A 15,100-nucleotide genomic window follows, 5' to 3' on the forward strand; every position below is an offset into this window, starting at 1 on the left:
AGGGCTCCCGGGATCCGGCTTATAAAGGCGCACGGATCTAGGGTTTACATGGAGAGTCCTAGCCGGATTACGTATAGCCTAACTACGGTACAATATCTTGCCGTGCACGTCACGGACCCGCCTTCCATATACGTCGTACCGGATCCGGGTTCCTCATGGGCCTCCACGGATCCGGGTTACTCCTAATGTCGGTACGGATCCGGCTTACCGATCCTCGGGCCGGACTTCTTCCTTCATGATCAACAAGAATCGGGCCGCCCGATGGGCCACATGCCTCATCACCATCCGTGGGCCACCCGGGCTTGCCGGATCTAGGCACCGTCGATGGTACACCCATGAAGTATACCCACAACAGTAGCCCCCGCAGTTCTCCGAGTTTCACTCGCAGCTTCCGCCTTGCTGGTTCATCATAATCTCCGGCAAACGTTGGTAACGCGGAGAAACTTGAAGAGCTCCAACTTCACATTTTCTTCTTTCCCCAACTATTAGTCGGAAAATGCTCCCATCCTGCGGGACTTCATCCATCGACATTCTAAAGAACATTTCCGGGTTACTCCCTGCTCGCGAATGAGAACTAACTTATCCTCACGCAATTACCCGGAATCTTAAAAGACTCAAACGGTTCCCCCAATTCTGGCGCCATTTTCGCGCGATTTCTGCGGTAACTTATCTCTAGCCATTTTTACTGTTAGGGTTTGGGACACGTGTCGCGCATCCAACGGTGCGACGCTTGCGTTCCGACCATAGGATGCGGAGCATGAATCTTATCCCCTCAGCCTATAAATATCCGCCGTCGAGGCCCTTACCCTCATTCACCCCCCTTCTCACCTCTCTGCCGAGCGCCGCCCGTGAGCTCTTCCTCCGCCGCGCCGGAACCTGCCGGAATAGTCGCCGGAGCATCACCGGAGCGAGTCCACCACCGCAGTGTTCTTCGTGTTCTTAACTCCGGCGAGCCACCGCGCGGAAAACTCGTCGCCGGCGACTCCGACCACCGTATACGCCATTACGGTAAGTCTTCGAGCTTCACTTTTGCGCCGTAGTCGGTAGGGGTGAACTTGGGGAAGACGATGTGGGATCCGACTAAAGTAAGTTTCCGCCAAACCCTTTTTCTTCAGATGTCTTCAACGACTCCGCCTCCGACCTCGGAACCAATCATGGCGACCCCAATCTCCTCCGCCCCTCCTCCCTTCGTTCCGGTCCGGGCCGGATCCTTCAAAGGATTCCGGCAAGGAGGCCGAGGGGACCTCTCGCTCACCCGGAGAAAGCCTCCGGGGCGGGTCAAACGGAGCACCGAGCGGAAGAGGTCACAAAGAAGTCGAAAGCTCGGAAGCGAGATTCTCGAAGCTAAAGGAAAATGCTGGCCCCGTACCACCACCGAGATGGAACTCGAAGAACCTCGAGGCGGAGGGCTTGCCGCAACCCGGAAGCCGGAGGTCGGTTCCAAATGAACTAGCTCCGGCTCCGAGGGACGACGAGATGGTGCCGACGAAGGCACCGGTGGAGCGCGGATTTTCATTTCCGCCTTCGGACTTCTTCCCGGAGATTCTCAAGACGTATGGACTCCAACCCCACAACATATCTCCAAACGAGCGTGCTTGCCATCAGCAACCACGTCACCCTCTCGCGAAGGCCATCTCCGGGTAACCCCCGAGATCTCTCTCGTTCCAATATTTTTCTCTCGTCAAGAAGGAGAGGATCCGGCAATCCGCCGAACTCGCTACATGCGGATCCATCACCTTTATGATCCGCCCGGGCCGCGTCTACCCCCCCACCGACCGCCACGAATCCGCGAGGTACTGGTCCGGGGGTTTCTTCTACTTGAAGGACGTCTCCGACCCCGCGAGTGAAAAGAAACTGCCGCCTTTCAAGAATTGCCCCGCCACCGAGCTTCCGTCATGGACGCACTGCCCCCACTTCTCCGACTCGCCTCAACTGACCCGCGCTGTCAGGCGGATCTGCAAGCTCACGGAGGAGGGGCTAACGGGGAAGGATTTAACCCTTTCCTGGTTTACTAAGCGGATCCAGCCGCTCCAACAAAGGGACCGCCTAATGTTTGAATACACAGGGCGCGACGATCCAATGCGCGCCACCAAAGACAATCTCTCCGCCGACGCCATCGACAAGAGGATCCGGGTCCTCATCAAGACCCCGCGTGAACTCCATGTTCACGTATGCAACAAAGACATCCACACGGATGGATCCGGAACCGCGGTACGTCGTCTTGACTTTGGTTTATTGTTTTTCTTCAAACTTTTTCATCTAAGTGTTTAACTTTGCATTAGCTCGAGGCGCTTGAGGAAAATGAACTCGGAACTCTCCTCCGAGTCCCATCCACCGGTAACGTGGATCCGGATGCCGCATCAGAGGCGGAAGCTCCTGAAGCCCCACGCCCTGCTAAGAGGAAGAAGCCAGCTCCTTCCAGCCCCCATGCGAAACGCGCCCGCGACGTGCTCAGCATTGCGGCTACCCGGAAAGCGGAGGCGGAAAAGAAGCGCCTCTCGCTGATTAATACCAGCAACAAGGGGCAGCCTGCCATCCAGCATTTCTTCAAGCCTTCCGGGTAAGCGTCTACTTCCGAGATCCAAGTTCTGATTTAACGCTTGCTCTTATACTTTTTTGCTTTTTCTGAAGCTCCGGAAGCCAGCCCCCCAAGGCCCCAAGGGTCCTCAAGAAGAGAGCCAGGCCATCTCCGGCTTCTTTTCCTATTACTCCTGAGGTTGAAGTTCCGCCCAAGGCTTCATCCGCCTCCAAGCCGGATCCAAAGGATATCATCAACATTGATGACCTTCCTGAAGATCCCGCTCATCATGGTGACTCCGCCAAGGGGACCTCCTCACCCGTTCCTCCGCCAGATCAGCCAAGCTCCGCTTTCGCGGGGCCCACTGGAGAAGAACAAGAGCAAAAGGCTAAGCTCCTCCAAGTTACCAACGCGACCCGAGTCAGCCTCCAACCAACCCCGTCCCTCCAAAAGCTTACCCTTGCACAACGTCACGTGGAAGTTTCCGCCATGCTGAACAAGGTATGGGGAAAACCGGACGAGGAGGTGGGTTATCTTGCCGAGCTGGAGGACAGCCTGAAGGAGTTTTTCGCCAAGCACAAGGAAGTGCGGCAGGTAATACTAGCCCCCAAGCATTGGGTGATATAGTTCCGCGTAACATGTATTAGCCGATGCTTTCCCAGAATGTACCTTAGACGGAAATTTGAAATTTTTATACCTCAAAGACTGAATTCCTCGCTAGCCCCCAAGATTTTAAATATCCGGCTAACTCCTTGCTGCTTCGCAGACCACGCGGAAATTGCACGAAGATCTGCGCATTCACGTGCTAGAGCAAATCATGGAGATCGAGGGGCTGCGCTAGAATGCGGAAAACAGCCAAAAGGCTATCCAGTCCGCTTGAGACCCGCCTTCAAGGTACGAGATCCGGGTCTTCACTTTTTGTGCTGACATAGTTGTTCAGGATGCATAATATGTGCAACTTTCTGCCTTCAGAAGAAACTGCCAAGCACTCCTCGTTTGATGAGATTTCCGCTAAAGTCAAGGTGCTTGAGGCGGAGAACGAGTCCCTCAAAACCTTCATTCAAGAATCCTCTAGTAAGGAGACTGAGGCGAGGAAAGAGCTCTCCGAGAAGCATGCCCGAGACAAGGCGGAGCTGATTGACAAACTGGAGAAAAGCCAGGGCCGCGTGCTCTCCGTGATATCCAAGAACAGAGTTCTGAGGAGGAGGCGGAGGCCATTGACAAACTTATCTTCCGTAAGCATTTTTCCGTGTCGTTGCGCCGTCCATCTTGTATGTTTTCCTCTCTAACGGAACTGAACCTCTCCACAGCAAGCTTTGGCTTTGAATGGTCAAAAGAGTCAAACCTTAAGAGGACGGAGGCATACGATGAAGCGCGGAGTTCAATTGATGCGCTATTTGAAGCCTGTCGCGGAATCGCCACGGCTCATTCTGAAGAAGGCCAAAACCACGAGTCATCGATACGATGACCAAACTTATGCGGCAGGTGCCGGACTTCATCAAGGACCGGCAAAAGTCTTCAGCACGCGGAGCCGCCTCCCTAGTCTTGGCCACCCGCAAGGCTCACTTCCCCTCGCTCGCCCTGGCGGATGTTGCACGCGGAGCCCCCAGGGATTCCGACATGGGCGCCCTCCTCGCGGAAACCGAAGGCTATGAGCAGCTGTTTGTCAGGCGAGTGGATCACTCGTTCTGGTATAACAAGCACGATCTGCCCGAAGGATTTTCCGATGCAGAGGAAGAAGCAGGTGAGCCGGAGTATTACGGGGAAGGATCCGGGTCAAGCGGCGAGCATTCCGGAGGAAACTCTGGCGACGACTCCGAAGCCGGATCTGGTGACAGCGACGACGGCTCCACCTACCAGCAATCTGAAGAGGAGGACTCCGAATAGAGTTCCTGTTTGAGACAATGAAACAAGTTGCATCATTTTGGCCCCGGAGTGGGTTTGTAATAAGACTTAAATTCTTAAGTAGCTAGGAACAAAACGATTATGCATGGGGCGGAAACACTTATCCTGCTATCCGTTAATGTTATGTGCATGTTTCGTTTTATATCGGAAAGCAAGTGCTGACTTCGTTATTTTCCGGCTTGCCCGCTTGACCTTCCGCGAGCCGGAAGACCTTAGCCGGAAACGCTGCCGCCGGCGACGAAGCCCAATGGCAATCCGTCAATAACCGCGGAAACAAGCCCCCAAGCATAGGTGCCGGAAATCGCTACTAGGAATCCACGAGTTCGCAACGTGACAACAACTTGATCGTAAAACTTAAGCTTACGTCCTAAAGGACGATTTTTGAAAATCACAACTTTTATACACGCCTAGGCGGAAAAGATCCAGCTCTGCGGTTTTAGTCGGAAAACATACACGATCTAAAAATGAACAAGTAAAGGAGGTAAAAGACTCAAGGAGTGAACCAAAAGCTTTATTTCATTGATCATGTATAATATTGTTACAAGGTATGCAATTCTATGCTAAGTGTGGAAAGGACGTAGCTGTGCAATGTTCCAAGGGCGATCTGTCTCGTCGTAGATATCATCCGGATCCTCACGCTTGCGTTTTCGGCGCCAATTAGCAGTGTCTATCCCTCGCTCGCGGAAATCGACAAGGTAGTACGATCCGTTGTGAAGCACTTTGCTAACGACGAAGGGTCCTTCCCATGGAGATTGCAGCTTATGGTCTTTCACCTGTCGAAGGCGGAGGACCAGGTCTCCTGCCATGAAGGAGCGTTTCCGAACTCGACGACTGTGATAGCGTCGGAGCTTCTGCTGGTAGATGGTGGAACGCTGATCAGCTAGGTTCCAAGCTTCCTCGATCAGGTCCACAGATAGCTGTCTGGCCTCATCAGCTGTTTCTTCGTGATAGGCGGAAACTCGCGGTGAATCGTGGATGATGTCGGAGGGAAGCACGGCTTCGGATCCGTATACCAGAAAAAATGGGGTAAACCCTGTTGACCTGTTAGGGGTAGTTCGTAAACTCCACAAGACAGCGTCCAACTCATCGCCCCAGCTCCCGCCGCTCGTCGCAGCGGTTCCTCGAGGCGTGGCTTGATTCCCGATAATATTAGACCGTTTGCCCTTTCAACTTGACCATTGGATTGTGGGTGAGCCACAGATGCGAGGTCCAATCGAATTCCCATTGTTTCACAATAATCCTTCAATTCTCCCTGAGCGAAGTTTGTGCCATTATCTGTGATTATGCTGTGTGGGATGCCGAATCTCATTACGAGGTCGTGCAGACGAATTTTAGTGCCGTAGCACCATCGGCTTTTCTCACCGGCTTAGCCTCGATCCATTTGCTGAACTTGTCAACAGCCGACCAGGAGGTATTCAAAACCGCCAGGAGATGATCTTTTTAGCTTACCAACCATATCGAGCCCCCAGACCGCAAATGGCCAGGTGATAGGTATGGTCTTCAGCTCTTGGGCTGGAGCGTTTGGTTGAGTAGCGTAGTACTGACAACCTCGGCAGGTCTTGACTATTTTATCAGCATCTTCTTTAGCTGTGAGCCAGTAAAAACCTAGCCGAAAAGCTTTTGCAACGAGTGACCTGGGGGCGGCATGGTGCCCGCAATCCCCTGCGTGGATCTCTCTGAGGATTTCAATGCCATCTTGATTGGAGACGCATTTGAGAAACACCCCCGTTGCGCTTCGTTTGTAGAGCTGTCCATCAACAATTGTGTAGGATCTTGCTCGTCCGATGATCCGGCGCGCGAGGACCTCGTCCTCCGGCAACTTCTCGATCGATGAGGTAGTCCAGAAAGGCCGTGTCCAAGCCGGAATGGTAGCCAACACCTCTCCGGCCGGAGACACCGCCACCTCCGGGTTTTCCGGGTTAGCGCCCTTCACAGCAGGGTATCCGGAGATGCTCCAGAAGATTCCAGCGGAATTGGCTTTCCGCCGATCCGAGCTTGGATAGCATGTCCGCCGCCGTGTTATCGTCTCTCCCGACGTACTTGACTTCGTATCCGAGGAAGCACTTGGCGATCTCATCAACTTCGTCTCTGTAGGCCGCCATGACGGAATTTCTGGCGTTCCAGGTTCCGGCTACTTGTTGTGCCACCAGGTCGGAATCTCCACAGCATATGATGTGCTTGATCCCAATCTCCTTAGCGATGCGCAGCCCGTGTAGTAGAGCCTCATATTCCGCCATGTTATTTGTAGCTTCGAAGTGGATCTGCAGAACATACTGCAGCTCTTCTCCGGTAGGGGACTTCAGTGGTGACTCCGGCTCCCGAGCCTTGATGCTGCTTGGATCCATCGAAGTGCATGACCCATGTTTTCGGTTCCGGCTCCGTACTTGCATCCGGAGCTTCCGTCCAATCTGCAACGAAATCTGCCAAGACTTGGGATTTTACCGCAGTCCTTGGCTTGTAAGCGATGTCGAAGGCGGATAATTCGATGCCCCATTTAGCCGTCCGTCCTGTTGCGTCAGCGTTGTTGAGAATTGTTGACAGCGGAGCCTTGCTCACAACTGTTACTGGGTGCTCTTGGAAGTAGTGTCTCAGCTTCCGGCTGCCTAGGAAAACTCCATAAGCTAGCTTCTGAAAGTGAGGGTACCTTTGCTTTGACTCCGTCAACACCTCGCTTATGTAGTAGACAGGTCTTTGGACGTCATATTCATGACCTTCTTCCTTTCGCTCCACCACGATGACGAGGCCGATGACTTTGTTGGTAGCTGCCGGATAAAGGAGCATTGGCTCGACTCGCTGGGCTGCCAAGATAGGTGGGGAGGTAAGTATTTCCTTCAACCCTCGAAGAGCTGCGTCGACCGCGTCGTCCCGCACAAATTTGTCCGTTTTCTTCAGCAACTTGTACCGCAGGTAGCGCCTTCTCGCCAAGACGGCTAACAAACCTACCGATTGCTGCGACACAACCGGCTAGTCGTTGCACATCCTTGAGACAAGTTGGCCGTTTGATACACAGGATTGCCTTGATCTTTTCCGGGTTAACCTCAATGCCTCCGTGAGAGACTATGAAGCCAAGGAGTTTTCCTGGCCGGCACGCCAAAGACGCACTTCAGCCGGATTCAACATCATCTTGTACCGACGGAGATTCTCAAAGGTTTCGTGAGGTCGCTGATCAAGTCGGATCCTTTCCGGGTCATGACCGCGATGTCGTCGACGTAGGCGTGCACGTTCCGGCCAATTTGGTCCTTCGTGCACCGCCGCATCGTACGTTGGTAGGTGGCACGTGCGTTTTTAAACCAAAAGGCATAGTAACGTAGCAAGTAAGTACCAAATGGGGTAATGAATGAAGTCGCCTTTTGGTCGGATTCCTTCATCCGGATCCGATGGTACCCGGAATACGCATCAAGAAAACACGAAGTTCCGCCCCGCCGTCGAATCAATGACTTGGTCAATGCGCGGCAAGGGGAACGGATCCTTCGGGCAATGCTTGTTCAAGCCGTAGTAATCGATGCACATTCTTAGTATTTCAGTGTTCTTTTTGGGTACAAGGACGGGATTCGCGACCCAATCGGTGTGGATAACTTCTATTACAAAACCTGCTTCTAGTAACTTTGCTAGTTCCATTCCTATGGCGCGGCGCTTCTTATCTCCAAAGCGTCGCATAGCTTGCTTCACCGGTTTAGCCCCCGGATTTATGTTGAGGTAGTGCTCGACGAGTTCCCTAGGTACTCCGGACATGTCAGAAGGTTGCCATGCGAAGATATCCATGTTAGCGCGGAGGAACTCGACGAGCGCGTCTTCCTATTTGGGGTCCATGTTGGCTCCGATCGAGACTTGCTTGCTAGGGTCATCTTCCTTGAAGTTGACTTTCTTGGTCTCTATCGCGGCCCCGAAGGAGTTTTTCTCGTTTGGAGATCTCGCTTCTTGGTGGTTTGCATCTCGGCCGGATCCACCGCGGCTCGTAGCCTTTCAGCCTCTTCTCCCGATATGACAGACTCTGCGAAGGCGGCTTCGCCCAACTCGCACTCATGAGCCTTTTTGTAGTCTCCGGATATGGTGATCATACCGTTGGGACCCGGAATCTTGAGCTTGTTGTAGATATAGCACGCTCTTGCGTGGAACTTGTGGTAGGTGGGCCTGCCGAAGATGACGTGGTAGGAGCTCTTGAAGGGCACAACTTCAAACGTGATCTTTTCTTCGCGGAAATTGTGAACATCGCCGAAGGCCACGGGAAGTGTGATGCTGCCGAGGGAGTTCGCCTTCTTACCCGGAACCACGCCATGAAACTCAGTGTTGCTGTGTTTGAGCTGTTCCTTGGTGAGGTTCATCCGCTCTAGAGTCTCCATGTACATGATGTTCAAGCTGGCTCCGCCATCCATGAGGCACTTGGAGAAGTCATACCCGTCTATGCGGGGACTTACAACCAAGGCGTAGTATTCTTTTGGCACAATGGCGGGATGATCCTCCCCGTCAAATGTGCACGGAACTTCCGACCACCCGACATACTCGCGGCACAGCCGGAACCGTGGCGTTCAGATCCGGGTAGCCGACTTTGCAGCACGGATCGTTGGGGTTCCGAGGAAGGTGTGGTAAGCCCCCACGCTCTTTTTCTCGAAGGGGTTGGATTTACCTCGCGGATCCGGCTTTGGGATCCGGCGAGTTATCATCCTCGTCCATCGCCTCGGAACCGTCCTCCTCCTTGTCCTTGTTCTTGCCCTTGCCTCCTTTGCCGCGTGGGCGGTGCTTCCGGGCTCGCTTGTATCCCGCCTCCGGTCGTTCTTTAGGTCGTTGACCCACTTGCGCTTGCGGTTGGTGTGAGTGGACTTCCCCGTAGCCGGATCCAAGTGGGCCAGGCAGGGCATGTCTCTCGTATTCCTCGTAGGTTTGCGGGGCGCGGGATCCGCCGCCGGTGACCTCGGTGCCATGCCGCCGACCCCCGCCGGCTCCGCCTCCGCGGCCGCGTCCTCTTCCGCCTCCCCGAACCTCCGCGTTGGAACGCCATGGCGACCAAGTCGGATCCGCCACTCTTCCGGTCATCGTGGTTTTTGCGTTTGTGGCCGCTGTTGTTACCGTTATCACGGTTCTTCTTTGTTGGTGCAGGGGGATTGCCGTAGCTGCGATATCACCGCTCGCGTCGTCATCGGCGGCAGTGTGGTCACCGGCAATGGAGATCATCTCATCCAAAGTCGGCTTATTGGCGTTAGCCAAACATGTGAGCTTATGCCTCAAGCAATCCTCCTCTCGCAGTCCACCAATGAAGGCGTACATGGCGGTGGTGTGGTCGACGCTTTCGCACTCGTTCCTCGCATGCCAACCATCGTGTGAGGAAGTTTCTTGAGGATTCTCCCTTCTTCTCGGATACAAGCTTGTAGGTCGCTTGCCGTGGCAGTGCCTTTTGTAGGTGCCCCCGAAGTGTTTCTCGAAAGCGGTCTTCAGTGTCAAACCAGCAAAAGATGGAGTTTTTCTCGAGGTCACCGAGCCGATCCGGCTGGCCCTACAAGGTACAACTGGAGCATGCGGCAGGCGATATTAGGGGTTCCTCCGGCAAAGGTTACTGCATTGTAGTAATCCTCAATCCAGGTATCCGGCCTATCGGTGCCATCATAATGCTTCAGATTTCCGGGTAGCTTGAGGGAGCTCCGTGGCTTTGGTTCCTCTCGAATCATCCTGCCAAAGCACTTCGGTCCGATGTAGTCGGTTCTCGTATTCGTTGAGGCGTTCCCGTGCGGCCGCGCGAGCCGTGACGGGGACCGTGAGCGAGAGCGAGATCTCCGGCCACCGCCTCCGCCTCCACCTCCGCCACCACCGCTAGGTGGTGGTGAGGGAGATCCGTGAGGGGGCCGATCCGACTTCTTGCTTCCGCCTTCAGCATTCTCCCCCGGCCCTCCCGGTGCCGGCTCCGGCTCCCGCGGCTGCCTTCGCCGTGACGCTGGCTGCCCCGGTCGCTCCGGCTCCGGCGGGGCTCCGGGTCGCGCTCCTCATTCCGGCTCCTCCTAGGCTCGGGCTCACGATCGTTGTTGTGATTCCGGCGAGGTTCCGGCGTGCGCTCCCCGTTCCGGCTTTCGGAAGGCAGCACGTTGTCGCGGATAACAATTCCACCATGCCCTTGAGGCCCGGTGTTTCCGACCGGACTACGGCGGCGAGGGGGACGCGGGTAACCATTAGGCGGAGGAGAGGGGTTGCGGTACTTGTCTCGGCTCCGTAGTACATTGCATCCTTTCCCTTTCTCGGATCTCGACGGTGGCGTCTTTGATGGTACGGGGATCGGATTTGGGTGTTCCCTCGGTTTTCCTTCTCGCGCTCCGAGGATCCGGTTCGCGATTCGTCGTCTCGATGGAGATTGTCGTGGGCGTCCTTCCGCGCAGCGGAGACGCAATGCTCCGGGTTAGATTCCAACTTGCGCGAAGTGTCCGCCTTGCTCGCTCGTTTCACCGCCGAAGCGACGAGCGTGCGAATGTAGTCGATGTCAATCTCCTCGTTGTTTTTCTTCAAGATCTCTGCAGCCTTCGTCATATTGTCCTTTGGGGTTGCGAGCGGCTGTTGCTCCGTTGGAGTTGCGAAAGTGATCTTGCGGGGAGCTATCATCTCATGCCGGATCTTTTCGACCTCCTGGTGAGCTTCAACGACCTTGTCTTCCCAATGCTTTCAGAGTTCCTTGACTTGTGCCAATCCTGCGTCCACCTCCTGCTCACGCTGGATGAAGTCTTCCACAAAAACTGCGGCGTGCTTCCTTTCCTCCAAGCATGGCGGCTGCGGTGTTCTTAAACTTCTTGGCTGTAGCCAGCAGCTCCACTCTCTTAGCTTCCAAAGCTTCTATGTCTTCAGGAGTGATGGGTTTGTTAAGGATATCCGAGCGATAAACTGCATCCATGCCCGCTTGCGCGACCATCTCTTCAGGCGACAGGAGGCTCTCCGAGGAGGAGTCCTTACGGGGCCGCTCCCGCGACATTGGAGATCCGTGACGGGATGGCTGGGGGTCGGATTGGGTGCCTGCCTCTTCGATCCGTTTTCTCCCGCCGCCGCAACAGCTTGCAAGTACCGCTTTGGCCGGACGGAATCAGCTTCAGGTTGTTCACCGTATCCGAGTTCCTTCACCTTGCGATCGAACTCTTCAGTGTCCATGGATTGGGTGTCTCCGGAAATTGGGCTTAGATTTCCCAAAATCGACTCTTCAGCCGGAGTTCCGCTTTCTCCGACAGCCTCTTGCTGATCCGGAGCAGCGTTGTTTTCCGGGGCCTCGACCTGCTCGGGACCAGCTCCGGCTTCTTGAGGGGCGGTTCCGGCGGTATGGGCCAAGAAGTGTACAAAGTGACACCTTTGCTTCTCTAACACCTGGGAGACCCAGGCGGATCTGCATTGGTCTTCCACCATTATTTCCTGCTTAGGGGCGGATTGGGTGGGTTTTGATTTTTTCAGATCTAAGGCGGAATCTTCGCTAGGAAGTTCCTGCGTCTCAGATCGGATCTTCGCGACTGCGTCCTGCTCAGCGGCGGTCGCGTCGGCGCTACTTACCAGTGGGTTTCCGTCGGAATCGACGGTTTCCCCGATGAAGATGTGTATGCCGCCAACTGGGACGATGGAGAGCTTGACGGGGTCGGTTTTAGCCGGAATCCAACATTCATCCGGAGGGACGATCGGCAGACTTCCGGCGTAAAGGACACGCCCCACAGCGATGGTGTCGTCGTAGCTTCCCATGGCGGAACCCTCCCGGTTCCGGCCTCCGCACGCCGCAGGCCCCACGGTGGGCGCCAACTGTCGTTGCCTAATCGACGGTACCTCGGAGGAGGGATCCTCACGAGGGGGAGAAGAAGTAGGGGCCATAGGGCGGAGTGCACACGGGACGGTGGTACGCGATTTACCCAGCTTCGGAACACCTGCACGAGGACAGGGCCTACTGCTGCTTGTCTGGAATTACCTGGGCGCTTTCACGTTGTTACAATGAGTTGTGGTTGTGCCTCTAGGGCTCCCGGGATCCGGCTTATAAAGGCGCACGGATCTAGGGTTTACATGGAGAGTTCTAGCCGGATTACAGATAGCCTAACTACGGTACAATATCTTGCCGTGCACGTCACGGATCCGCCTTCCATATATGTCGTACTGGATCCGGGTTCCTCATGGGCCTCCACGGATCCGGGTTACTCCTAATGTCGGTACGGATCCGGCTTACCGATCCTGGGCCAGACTTCTTCCTTCATGATCAACAGCAACTGGGCCGCCCGATGGGCCACATGCCTCATCACCATCTGTGGGCCACCCGGGCTTGCCGGATCTAGGCACTGTCGATGGTACACCCATGAAGTATACCCACAACACTCACCTTAGGTGATTAATAGTACATATTTTACATTCTAGCTAGCACAATCGATTTTAGTTTGAGCTAAGATGAGCAATGGACTAAGCTATTGCTGCCAGGCCACTCCAATATAATGTGTCTGTTAACTAAAACAGAGTACTGCAAATAGTCATCAAGACATAATTTCCAATTATTTGTTTCAGAATCAATAAACATCAAATGAACTTTGTCACAACAAAAAACACGTATGCAAGTTCTAATTCTAAAGCCAAACTCGTGATTAAGGACACAATTATTAAACAGTTAAAAGACCTGTAAGAGAAATGACCAATCCCTAACATGGCAAGCATCCAAGCAAGAAAAGATCTGAACCTCATGGCATTGATCTCGAGTGGTGCCACTGATGGCAGTATAAGGACATGCGAGGGAGGACCAGGGAGGCCTAAATCAAGAGATGGTGTATGAGAGTAGCCTTGAGACACAAAGAAAAATTGTATCCATGGAATGAAAGAAATAGCAGAGGGTGAAGTGCAGACCTGGGCAGGCAGCTGTGAGTGCATCATCATGGGTTGGTGGCCTTGTCCTCTCCGATGGCTTCGACAAAGGGGCAAGGGGAGAGCCGTAGGCTGCCGCAAGGGCGCTGACTCCACCATGGTCCAAATAGCAACTGCAAGTATTGTACAAAAAGAAAAGCCAAAGTGAAAATCAACGGGACCTCATCATTAAGTTGAATGTTCTGCTTGAAACCCTTCCTACCATTTATAGCAAGTCATGAAATTGCATAAATCAATTCTGAAGCCAAAGATTAAGAATGTAGACAATGCAAGCAAGATATAAAACTGATGTATACATCTCTCATCTTTTATGTTATCATAAACAATAGTCATTCAAATGCAAAAATATCATATTGTTTCTGCACCTGATAATCAATGGAGTACTGGTAGCTTTACTTCTAGAAAATTGTGTAGTCGTTTCTACAACCGATCACCAGATACTCTTCCACATGATCGTTTTGAGATAACCCACCATGCAATGGAGCTTATACCTGCATGCAATAAAATACGATGGAGAACAATATTGAAGGTAACTGAAAGTGTCACACGATTTTTTTTAAATAATGATATAACATCAATTGACCGTTCATACAATGGACTTGATATACTTGCATGCAGACAATACGATGGATTCCAGCAACTCGAGTTTCGTTTTAATTATTATAACTTTACTCATGCTCAAGAACGGATCTTGTTTAAAGGTAACTGAATGACTAACATGCCAATGTACACATAATGCTTTGGCATTAAGTGACTATCAGTCTCTGTCTATGGAGTTAAAAATCTTTCCCAAAATGCTTTACAACTGACTATCAACAGTAATGAAGGGTATCACTCTTTTACCTCATAGTCCGAGGTCAAGAACACAAAGTCAAACAAGAAAAAATCCCGCTTCTGGTGTGACACAGGCAAGCATACACTTTACACAGGCAAGCAGAAGCAAACCTTGACAGGAGCAACGAGAACAGCACGGGTAAAACTCAATCCTGCCAAAAAAAAGTTACTACAATGAGCATATTAATTTGTTACGTGACTGTCTGAACTCAAAGTATATTAATTTTCCACTGGGATTTATTATGAGCAATTTTGAACTTGGTTCAAAGGACTGAATATTGTCCCAATGTATAATAGAAACAAACTACACAATATGCAAAGCGCTAAAAAGTCATTACGGAAAGTAGAGATTTTTTTCATATAGCATTACCTCAGGATAAACTCACCTAATTTTGCATCCAGCTAGACAAATCAGTTTCACCAACTTGCGATGCATCAATAGCATTAAAACAAAAGGGCCTTTCATCTGTACATTTAGTTGCAATCAGCGAATGGCAGCATTCTTGACAGTAATTACATGATCCTGCTAGAGGTAGAAGTAAGCATTATGTCACACTTATAAAACAACAAAGGATTAGTGAAAGAGAAAAAAAATTGCATGTATACTATTAATCACCTCACCATGACATCGCAAGAACTCATGCCAAGCTCCAACAGCAACCCTGCCTCCTCCATGGGACACCTGCTAAAGAAAACCTACCTAGCATCGCTGCTATGAACATCTAGGTGATGTTATCGCGACTCCAATTTGTAGCACCCTCATATACACATTGTCTGCATTTTGCTGCTGTAATTAGAAGATCAAAACCGTTCACACATGTTTAAGCAACCAGTATCCCAAACTACGCATGTGTAATGAAATCAATCTCCCATACGTTTATGTGTTGCTTATTCAAGTCCACAGAGAACAAATTGGCACGGTGCCTAAAAACAAAAATCAATAAGATAACACACCCTGGAAAAGAAAAGCTCGCGCAGTACAAGCAACACGCTAATATCGAA

The 15,100-nt window shown here is 52.4% G+C and overlaps 1 long non-coding RNA gene across 1 annotated transcript; it reads right to left on the reverse strand.

The window, feature by feature from the left end:
- Positions 1-14,120: 14,120 nt before the first annotated feature.
- LOC124653974 lies at positions 14,121-14,741 on the reverse strand. Its single transcript, XR_006988117.1, has 3 exons — positions 14,720-14,741; positions 14,485-14,621; positions 14,121-14,250 (listed from the first exon to the last, which is right to left on the reverse strand). It is a non-coding gene; the product is annotated as an uncharacterized LOC124653974 (long non-coding RNA).
- Positions 14,742-15,100: the final 359 nt, after the last annotated feature.

This window comes from Lolium rigidum, chromosome 5 (assembly GCF_022539505.1).
Source record: "Lolium rigidum isolate FL_2022 chromosome 5, APGP_CSIRO_Lrig_0.1, whole genome shotgun sequence".
Classification (NCBI taxonomy): Eukaryota; Viridiplantae; Streptophyta; class Magnoliopsida; order Poales; family Poaceae; genus Lolium; species Lolium rigidum.